General features: G+C 41.2%; 1 protein-coding gene across 9 annotated transcripts in view; it reads right to left on the minus strand.

The window, feature by feature from the left end:
* The window catches only part of LOC105493177 (integrin subunit beta 6), a 148,727-nt gene extending 148,013 nt beyond the window's left edge, over positions 1 to 714 (minus strand). For 6 of the 9 annotated variants that reach the window (XM_011760652.3, XM_071072849.1, XM_011760649.3 and 3 more), the window contains exon 1: positions 22 to 707. The gene's annotated coding sequence lies outside the window, so the exon portion shown is untranslated. Of the gene's footprint in view, positions 1 to 21 lie in introns of all 9 variants that reach the window. The other 3 variants (XM_011760655.3, XM_011760653.3, XR_011609807.1) reach the window with 2 other exon arrangements.
* Positions 715 to 11,654: the final 10,940 nt, after the last annotated feature.

Consider the following 11,654-nt stretch of genomic DNA (forward strand, 5'->3'; position numbering starts at 1 on the left):
GCCATGCATTATCCTACTTACCTCTCAGGGTAGAACCTTTAATTTCAGAAAGTGCTGGCATGCATTACTGCACCCGTTATCAAAAGTCTTTGGCAGAAACGCCATTTATCCTTGTTGTGGTAATGAACAGATTTAAAACATTCTGGTGTCACCATCCCTGAAAAAGCACATTCATTTGAATATTTCTTCCACCGGCATAATGAAATATTTCATGAAGGCACATGGGTGTAATACTATGGAGAGATATTGCTGGTGAATGACAGAACGTCTGGTTGATTTACATGAAACCCCAAGTGCTCATATGAGAATAGGTTAGGTTTAGATTGACGAGCAAATGTGTAACCAGACTTCTGGCTGACAAATGGCAGAACTATGCCAGTACATTAGCTTCTCTGGAGAGAGACCAAAAGTGAAACGGGAGGATCAAGTTCACTCCATAAAGGACATTCAAACTTAGTGGATGGCAGTGTGGCTGGGATATTAAGCACTTATAGATATTAATACCCCCAAATAGTACTGAGTTTACAGTTGAGCTGGCCAACTGCAGGCCAGTGGTCAAACTCTTATAAAGCATTGCCGTATGCTACATGTGTGTATTGACATTCCTTCAGGAGGATCCTGGTGTTTTCGAGATAAGTCTATTTTATTGGCAGCTTTGGTCACTAACTCTAAAAATGGATTGTTTGGGTAAACTAGAAACTGAAAATAACAACTGATGAGATTAGCGTAAAACATGGTGCCAAGCATTTAATGGTCCAGATTGAATTAGATTTATTTTGGCGCAGCACAGCCGTGAACAGAAACATCCACACAGGCTTTGTCGAGAAGGATGAAGAATTTGGACCCATACTCTCTTTTCCAGGCTAAGACTGAAAGTTCAGGACTTTGGGTATGCCTCCAAGGAAGTAATGTGATAGTAATAATAGATACTCCTCAAGTTCCCATGGTGTGCCAGGCCCCCTGCTTGGCACTTAGTGTACATTATTTTATTTGATTCTCACCACCACACTGCGGATAGGAGTCACGATGTTTGCTTTATAAATGACCCGGAGGTTGACTTATCCAAGGCCATACAAGTAAGTGACCAAGTCGGGATTTAAACTCCAGTCTGACTTGAAAGCTCTTTCCATCATGTTACAATTCTTCCCAAATGTCTGATAAACAGTACTGGTTCAGGTTTGCAGCTTGCAAGCCCTTTGGTATTTGTGGAGCATTGAGGCAAGAAAAACAGAGAGAGCCAAGAGTCCTGGGTTTGAATCCTGGCTCTACCATTTACTCACTGTGTGATCTTGGAAAAATATCTAACCTTTCTGGGCTGTATCCTCATCTATAAAAATGTGTGTATGTGTTGTGTGGTGGGTAATAGAAGATTTATAAGCTACCTTTCATTTATAACTTTTGATGATTTTGTGAGCTTTCACGGGGCTTTTAATTTCCTGTAATTGAGGTGCATGTTTGGTCTTTTGCTCTTTAAATAACTCAGCTGTGAGGAGACACTTCCATTTGAAATTCAAGAACTGACTTAATTTCTGCCATAGAGACATTATTTCTCCCCTCTATAAAATTCATTTCTCTAAGTGGGTTGTCTCAATACAAACTACCTTTTATTTTCTTGGTGTACTGACTGTGGTGCTCTGCTCATAAGTGCACCATAACGAGGGTTGTAGGACATGCTAGGAATACAAAATGGTATATCATAATATTACCACAAAGGAATATCACTAAAGTTGGCTTTCATATGAAGGCAATAAATATTACTTCTTGTGGGTTAGAAGACCAAATATGCATGGAGCTGCCTATTTTGGATGCTTTGGTTTATTTCTATAAATTAATGAAATTTTATTTATCACATGTCCCTCCTTATGTATAATTCTGTACAATATGCTGACACCTCTGCAAATGGCTGTCTGTGCTTACAGCGTACTACCCATTGCTAGTTTGGCCTGCACCCATTCCTCCTGTTGATGGAAATGTATACATTGGCTCTCCTGTCATGAACATTCATCACCCACTGCTCTGCATTCTTGAAGATCAAATGACATGGGCCATGCTGTATGTGGGGAGCAATGTTTCAGAATTCCTTTGATGTTGCTCCTTGTTACAATGGCTAAATCCAAGCTTTTGCCATTTGACCAAATGCCAAATGTGTTAGCCTGAATCTCTATGATCCTATAGATAGCTGGATGGAAAAATAAGATACAACCACTGCAAAAACCTATTTTCCAGGGCTAATTAAGGTAAAGTTTTGATTAATTGAAAAGTTAGCTGAGCAGCGTGTTCTTGCTAATTAGGAGCTAACGTATAACACTTTAAAAAATTCATTTAATATATACTTTGTGCCATCTATGTAGATAGTATTAAGTATTCAAAGAGGGGAAATGTTCCTATATTCTTTGTATCCAAAGCACTTTCTGATTTTCTTCTAAAAATTACTTCTGAAAAATTTTTTCTACTTGTTCTAGTCCTTTTTAAGGCTTTTTTGTTGTTTCTGTTACTAAGATGTGATCATGCAGAATATGTATTTTGAATTAATTTTTATTCATTTAACATTACAAGAATTTAACCCAAGTATTCTGTTAAGTGTATATGACAGTGTGCTTAAACATTCCCTTATTTGCTTAAAATTTGGATTGTTTCCACTTGTTTTCCATGATAAAAATGCTATGAAGAAAAGCTTTACATATAGAGGTAAAGACAAATTTTCATATGTGGAATTATTGGATCAAAGAGGGCACTTTTAAATGGTCAATATTATCAATATATTAATTGCAATTGCTTTCCAAAGGAGTAGTACCATTTTATACTCCTTCTCTCATTGTGTGACCGTAAGTTTCTCCTTACTATCTTCATCAGCATTGGATTTTTGTTTGTTACATTTTTTTGCATATGCAACAGGCAAAGTTCTTTTGAAAAAAAAAAAAAAGGTAACACTATCTATTGAATTCACACAATAATCTTATGAAGTCAACAGTTTACAGATGAATAGATACTGAGATGATTAATTGACTTGCCCAAGTTCATTTAACTATTATTAGAGCTGGACTTTGATCTTGCTTTTTCTGAATCCGGCCCTGTTGTGTGTTTCCACTCTACCACAGCTGCCCACTAAGTAACAGGAAGGGTAGAGGCTAATAAGCCCTTCAAGATAAGCTTGAAGAAGCTCAGTGGTTAGTGTGTATCAAGGTAGAATAGATGAGCAGGACTGGAGAGTAAAATGTCCAAATGACTGTTTCTTAAAAACCAAACATTTCCTCAAAAAGAGTGAATAATTTTGATTTATACATGCTGTTTCACTCATCCATATGCACATTAAAAAGGTTTAAAAAGAAAAAAAAAGTATGTTATTTAATGGTGGCTAGGTGTTGGAATATTTTAACTAAATTCAGATACACATGAGTAACTCCAGTTGGAAGTTGTTCATGCATATCTGAAGGCAGAATGTGGCCTTTTGACTTTAGCCTATTAAACACAAGAAAATTCATAGTTAAAATTCCACTCTCAGCTTCCCAGCCAAGATGGGAATGGCCCCAGCCATAAAACATGATGGACAAGGCTGCCACCAGTCCCAATAATCTGTTGGCGTTATAGAGTAGGGTAGGCAAACCACAGTAAATCAAGGCCTCGCCTTCATTTTTCAAAAAGCCAAATGGATTAAAAGTGTGTGCATCACCCTTCACAGTGAGAAGGCAGACAGGTTTTGCAACAAGCTGGAGGATGGTGTGTGGAGTAAATAACAATGCCTCTTGGTCAGAGGCTGTTTGATTGTTCCAGGTGTCCATTTGGAGGGTCATCTTGAGAAAGGGACTTGGGACTATGTGCTTTCTTATTCTTTGCAGGGATGAAAGAGAGGAAAACCCAGTTTGGAGGTCCTAGTCTGTAAAATGGCAGGATCTGCCAGCCTTGGCACCACAGAGTGTGGTTTTGGGCAGAGCAGTTTGTGCTTCCATTTATCTGGAGTTTCCTGGTGTGTAGAAGCCCCACCCCTGAGCACAGCAGGAGGTTAGGGATGGGCTCACCTCCTTAGATTATGAAACGCCATTGTCTAATCAGACCATTCCATAATGGATATTAAAAACAAACAAACAAAAAAACAAAACAACAAACCACCAGTATTTTTTTTCAAAGAGATGATTGTGACCATGGATGGCTGAAATAATGTCTTGTTAAAATGACTCAATTCCTTTTAGATAATTGCAAAGGCGGCTGGTTTCTTCAGGCATTAAGATGAGCTCCTCTAGAAGCTTTTTGCAGGGCAACGAAACTGCTTTGGTGCCTCCTTCAGGGCTGAGACCATGATTTGGATTCACCCTGCCTTAAAGGAGAAAAGTTGGAAGCAGCAGGAGGCATCTGTAGAGAAGTAGTGAAGTGAACGTCTCTCTAGGTCCCTTGTTTTGTAATCAGATTTTAATCAGTGAGGAATCCTGAAAAAATAACAGAAAGCAGTTTGGAAGCAGCTTTCACTACAAAACTGTATAGTCATATCTCCAAGCCACCAAAGTATTTTCACAGCCATTTGCCTGAAAGGTCAGGCAGTAAATAAGCATATTGTCCACAGCACCGCCTGGAACCGGAGTCTCGTTTTGCTGGAGACATTAGGGGAAAGGCAAGAAAGCTCAGCTCCAGGGGTACTGCCCCCTAGTCTAGTCTAAATGGCTCTTCTCTCTGACGTGACTGGAGTGTTCTCTGTCACCTGTAAACACTGCCTGCAGTGATAACATTCATTCCCCAGGCTCAGGCCCCCTGTGACAGTCAGGAATGCGCGGAAGTGGCCAGAGTGGGACAAGATGGCTGCCCTGCCCAGCCCACCGCTGGCCGGATGTGGAGCTGGGAGGAGCTGACCCTCATTTTGTCCCATGTTGTCTTTGGAAGACTTTCGTTTGGGTTTTGACTGGGTGGTCCCTTAGGCCTCCGAGTACATTCCAAATATTTCCAAAACGTTCTGAGAAATGGTGGTTCAACTAAATGAACATACTCTCCTGACTAATGTGGGAAGCTGCGTGGCGCTGGCAGTTCCTCCTTCACATCCCCCACTTTCGTTGACACACGTTGAATGTGTCAATCTGAAGTTCTAAGATTCTGGGTACAGATTTTTTTTATTTTACAGCCCCTTATGGTGTAATGCTCAGTGGTTTCCAGGCATTTTGGATGGATCACTGGATTCAGAAAAGGTTTTTAAGCAGATACTCCCAATACTTGTTATTTGTAAATTATATATATGTTCTATGTACTATTGAACTAACATAGTAATTAAAAACAGACAAAGAGAAAATGTTAACGAATGAAGCAAAGAGTTTGGGGCGGTGGCTCACGCCTGTAATCCCAGCATTTTGGAAGGTCGAGGCGGGTGGATCACTTGAGGTCAGGAGTTGGAGACCAGCCTGTCCAACATGGTGAAACTTCATCTCTACTAAAAATACAAAAATTAGCTGGGTGTGGTGGGGCAGGCCTGTAATCCCAGTTACTTGGGAGGCTGAGGCAGGAGAATTGCTTGAACCTGGGAGGCGGAGGTTGTAGTGAGCCGAGATCACACCACTGCACTCCAGCCTGGGTGGCACATCAAGACTCTGTCTCAAAAAACAAAAAACGAAAAAGAATGAGGAAAAGATGAAATAATATTATTTTCTTGATGGTACAAAACCCTTTTTGCTTTCTGCTTTCCTATTAAGGTTGTATACTCTTTTTATATTTATATGTAACTGAACTGAATATGCTTCATTTGAAAAGTTTGGTATAACACTTGGTGACACAATTCAAAAGTCTGCTTCTAAGATCAGTCTATTTTGATACCTGGCTTTAGTGATTCTCATGGCTAAAACAATACTACAGAGATAATGCAAGAAGGGCATTATTGGCTGTAATTGCTAAGTTAGACTCACTTTTTCACCCACATCCACCAGCTATGCAAAGGGTCTGTTGAAAGTTTACCAATACATTTTCATCTGCCTTGGGTCAATCAATAGTTCTTATATTCTAATCAAAGTGCTTCCCATTGACCAAACCCAAAGAAAGTCAGAAGGCAAAGAAGTCTGATTGATGCACCATTTTTACATAGATATGTAGAGACAGAGACAGATAAAGATATATTCAGTGTTCTCTAAAATTGTACATTTGAAAGATTTTTAAATAATTTAGAAAAACCCCACTTCTCAGTTTTTTTACACTTTATTTTTATTGAGGTAAAATAGACATTTAAAATTTACCATCTTTACCATTTTTAAGTGTACAGTTCAGTGGTAATAAACACATTTATATTCTTGTTTTCCCTCTCATCTCTCCCTCTTTCCTGTCTTTCCTGGTCTCTAGCAATCATCCACTTTTTTAGCTCCCACATGAGTGAGAACATGTGCTATTTGTCTGTCTGTGCTTGGCTTATTTCACTTAACATAATGGCCTCCAGTTCCATCCATGTTGCTGCAAATGACAGAATTTTATTCTTTTTTATGGCTGAATAATATTCCATTATATATATATGCCGCATTTTCTTTATCCATTCATCTATTGATGGACCCTTAAGTTGAACCCATATCTTGGCTATTGTGAATAGGGCTGCAATAAACATGGGAGTGGAAATATTCTTTTAATATATTGATTTCCACCCTTTTTTTTGGACATAAAGATATGTCCAAAGCTCTCTGAAATTGTACATTTAAAAGGTTTTTTGTTTGTTTGTATAAGAGATGATATTGCTGTGTCACCAGACTGGAGTGCAGTGATACGATCATAGTTCATTGCAGCCTCGACCACCTGGGCTCAAGCAATTCTGCCACTTCAGCTTCCCAAGTAGCTGTGACTACAGGCAAGCACCACCATGTTCAGCTAAATTAAAAATTTTTTATAGAGTCTGGGTCTCACTTTATTGCCCAGGCTGGTCTTGAACTCCTGGACTCAAGTGATTTTCCCACCTTGGCCTCCCAAAATGCTAGGATTACAGATGTGAGCTAATGTGCCCAGCCTGCATTTAAAATATTTTAAAATAATGTAGAAAAATTCCATTTCTCAGTTTTCAGCACATGCACATATCAGAATTTTTAATAATGGTAACACTGTTTTCAGAACCAACATTTCTCAGTGGTGGAAACAATTCTAAATATTCACCTTCAAAGTGTCCTCTCCATAGCATACTTTTTTTTTTTTTTTTTTTTTTTTTTTTTTTTTGTCAAAGCAGTCAGTTTCTCATTCATTGGTTACAATTCAGTACCTTTATTTTTGCAGAGTTGTTAGGTTGCATATTCCAGCAGCTTCTTGCCACCATGGAAATCTTAGAAAATACTTTTTACACAGTAATGTGACAGAAGGGGGCTCACCTGATAAGCCATTTTGGTTTATTTCTACTAGGTAGGATTACCTTTTAGGAATAGCTCAGGCAAATAGTGAGGGGAACAAGTGGATCCATCTAAGTTCCTGCAAGTAATACCTGGTACACTGGAGTGGGGTAACTGAAGAAGAGTTGAATAAAGGCAGTTACAAAGGCATGTGCACAGTTCAGAGGAACCAGCAGTGGTAAGGAAGCAGTAGCAGGGACCCTTCCTGCTTTCTCCTAAGCCTGAAGGGGTAAGGAGAGGATGCCATGATCCAAGCCCAAGGAGAGAACTGGAGCTCTAGGAGTGGGGGCATGGACTGCAGCTGTGACTTTGGTAGAGGGATTGTATTAGTTTGTTCAGGTACCATAACAGACTAGCACAGATGTGATAACTTAAGCAACAGAGATCTATGTTCTTACAAGTCCAAGATACAGGTGCTGGCAGGGTTGGTTTCTTCTAAGGCCTCTCTCCTTCCAGTCTTCACATGATCTTCCCTCTGTGCCCACACCTGTGTCCAAATTTCCTCTTTTTATAAGGCCACTGGTCATATTAGATTAGGGTCCCACCTAATGATCCCATTTTAATTTAATTACCTCCTTTAAGGTCCCATCTTTAAACACAGTTACATTATGAAGTACTGGGGGTTAGGAATTGAACATATTAATTTGGGGGGACTTAATTCAGCCCATGACATGGACACTGCCAACCTGTGGCCCACAGGGAGGAAGCATTAATCAATCTTTGCTCCAGCCCGCCTGGCAGCCTATTGGTCTGCCAGCATCTCTCATTGGCCAAACCAGATGGAAGTCAGAGGCAAGTAAGCTTGTTTAACGCCACCCTTGAAGGTCAGTCTCTTGAGATACAGACAGCAGAAAAGAGTAATCTGCAGGAACAGAGAGTTTCCAGCTCACAAAGTCACTGAGCTGAACTTAGAACACAGAGATTTCATGACAGGCTTATGAATGATTTCATGTAGAAAAGGGAAAGAAAGAGCCAGGGTGTTTGGTTTTGTGGATCGCACAAGAGATGCTAATTTCAGGGAACTGCTGTTACTAGGCTCAGCATTGCAGTGACAATTGGAATCTCTTGTATGGTGCTAGTCCTTGTGAGAATGAGAAAACCGCATCCCCTGTGGGCAGACAAATGAGAAAACATTGCCTTCTGCTGGACCAAGCAGTCTTTCTGGTACACAGCTTTTGGTGAGCAACCTGTTCACCCTACTCAGCCAAACACGCACTGTACGACCCTGTCAGCGCCCCTTACCACGGGCTCAGCTGGATGGCCCACACCCTGCCAGTCCTCTCTTTCCAGCCCCCAGAAGGAACAACTTGAGGACAAATTTTGATGTGCTTGCTATAGTCTGCAAACTGCCAGCCTCCTAGTTCCACATGGAAAAAAAATCATTAAGCCATGAAAACATTCACATCTATCACTGGCTGTTTTATTAAATCATTCAAGCCCCTTGTGCTGGCAGTTTCTGGCTGATCTGAACTTAAATATTTGGTGGATCTTCCACCTAAAGGGAGTAATTAATGTTAATTTAGATCATTGTTCCTTGTTAGCACTTCTGGGAACCCCATTTTGAGAGTTTAGAATTATTAGCAAAAATGAATATAAGCATTGGCTACAAGCATTGAATTTTTTTCATCCATCGAACAGACTGCAGCTTGCGGTGAGAAAGCTACACACTGCACAACTATGGGGGTGCCATTCACATAGTCATTGTACATTTGTATGGGCTTTCTGACAATTTTCTAGCAGATGGCAGTAAAGACTTCTAAGAATAGTATGCCTCCTTCATCCCCAATTGATCTAAAGTTGCAGTTTGAGTAAGTGGCAGGTTAGGTATCCATGTGTGTGAGGCACTAGGAGTGGGGCTGGGGGAAAGGAAAGGACCCAGTGAAGACAAAGGTGTGATACCCATTTCTCAGTACAGTGGAGGAGGGAGACATATGGGCACCTCCTTATGAAGCCTCAGCTTCAGAATAATACCCAGATGCACTCCTTCCATCTGCCCCACCGTCTCTGGTTCTGTGATGAGGTGTGAATGAGGAGAACATTCCACCACCCCACTCAGGCAGTGGCAACATTGGGCTATTAAAGCTATTCTTCAGGCTTGAAGGGCCAAGACTCTGAGAGACCCATGATAGCCACTGCCAGGTCAGGATAGGGAGAGTCGCAGAGACACAGTGGACTGGGGTGGATGGTGAGCACATGGCAGGCCCTGGAGCAGCATGGTTGGTTCCCCAGTTGCCACGGCTGTCTTTTGAAGCCACTGGAACAACACTCAATGCACCAGAGCCCCTGTAACCACGAACTGCATCCTTGTTTAGCCAAACCTAGTTTCCTCTTTTTAGGAGAAAGGAGGGGAACTCTTTTGCAGTATTCACAAAGCCAGTACAACTACACATGGGAAGCCACTTATATCCCTGCTACCCTAAGCCTAGCTCCCTGCTGCCCATGAGGACTAGCCCCCTCTCAGCTGCATTCCTCAGGCTCTCTGCTGGTCTTTGCCAGTACTCATCCTCTAACCCATGGGCTCTTCCTACTGTTTTTTTTATGACAGATGCAGCAAAGAGGTCATTATATAAGGATTCTTTTACTTGAGAATAGGATTCTGACCCTCCATGCATGAAGAGCTTGTGGCAGATACTAGATTGCAGTAAGATGAGGTGGAATGGAAGGTGGGCACATGGAGACAAATGGAGTTGGCAGCACCGATCAATGGTGCAGAGGGCCAATTGGAGGACGAAACAGATGAGATGAATTGGATTGGGGAATTCACACTTCCCCATGACCACAGAAGGTTGAAGCTCTTTTCATTCTCAAAAACTCAAAAGCATTTATTTTAGAAATTTAAGAATTAACTCATGGTTAATGAGATGGTTCAACTGGTGAGGATGAGTCCCTGTGCTCTGTGAAGTGCTTTTCTTGGGAGGCACTTGAAAAATACCTGGGAAGATCCAGAGGCTGCTGCATTTGAGTTTCTGTGGAAAGCTGGATTTGTGGCCTCAAAGATAGTAACTCACTGCTGACATCGTAGAAACATTGCTGTTTCCTTAATTTAATACATGCCAAAGTTGGTGGCTGAGAGATTATATCTTACAAGCCTATTACCAGCCAATTTACTAGGCCTTCAGGGAACAGCTTTGGAAAGGGGATGTTAATCAATCGTTCATTTTATCTTCTTTTTCTCCTACACTTTTTACTTTCTCTTACTTAAATTATTTTCTCACTTATCTTACTAAGTCTTTCTTTTCTACTTCCTTTCTCTCCTTTATGTCACCCTCTCATTACTTCTCTTTATATATTTTTTAGGATTTTCCACTTCCACACCCTTCCTGCCCTTCAACTGTTTCAAACTTTTAGCACATTCCACATGACAGTGAGACATAAGCAGACTTCATGGGGCAAATTTATGGCATCACAAAATGTCCCTTCTTGTGGAGAGTACTTGCTCTCTTATGGCAGAATTACTTCTCTTCTTTAATATGTGGTTCTCTTTTGCTTCTGGGCAAAGAGTAGGAGGAGAACCAACTTGCTCACCACCTCCAAACTCCCACACAGAGCAAGGTATCAGAGTCTGAGCAGTGTGAGCTGGGCTAAGGCATTTGCATGGCAAAGTGGGTGGTGCTAGCAATGGGAGATTGGTTGCACACAGAGGGAGTGAGCAATGGGTAAGTGTATTAGTCAATTCTCACATTGGTATAAAGAACTACCTAAGACTGGGTAGTTTATAAAGAAAAGAGTTTTAATAGACTTACAGTTCTGCATGTAGGCTGTACAAGAGGCCTGGTAGGGAGGCCTCGGGAAACTCACAGTCATGGCAGAAGGCAAAGCAGAAGCAAGCATATCTTCACATGGTGATAGGAGAAAGAGCTAAGGGGGAAATGCTACACACCTTTACACAACCAGATCTTGTGAAAACTCACTCACTATCATGACACCAGCAAGGGAGAAGCCCACCCCTATGATCTAATTACCTCCCACCAGGTCCCTCTTCCAACACTGGAGATCACAATTCAACATGAGATTTGGGTGGGGACACAGAGCCAAACCATATTAGTAAGTAGATCAAAGATATTGGGAGCCAGGCTTCTTACCATCAGAAAATAATTACAAAAATGGGAAGGGGCCAGTCACAGTGGCAAACCCAGCATTTTGGGAGGCCGAGGCAGGAGGACTGCTTGAGTCTAAGAGTTTGAGATTAGCCTGGACAACATAGTCAGACCCTCTCTCTGAAAATTAAAAAATAAATTAGCTGGGTGTGGTGTTGTGTGCCTGTAGTCCTAGCTACCTGAGAGGCTGAGGTGAGAGGATTGGTTGAGCCCAAGAAGTTGAGGCTGCAGTAAG

The sequence above is a fragment of the Macaca nemestrina genome, chromosome 11 (genome assembly GCF_043159975.1).
Source record: "Macaca nemestrina isolate mMacNem1 chromosome 11, mMacNem.hap1, whole genome shotgun sequence".
Classification (NCBI taxonomy): Eukaryota; Metazoa; Chordata; class Mammalia; order Primates; family Cercopithecidae; genus Macaca; species Macaca nemestrina.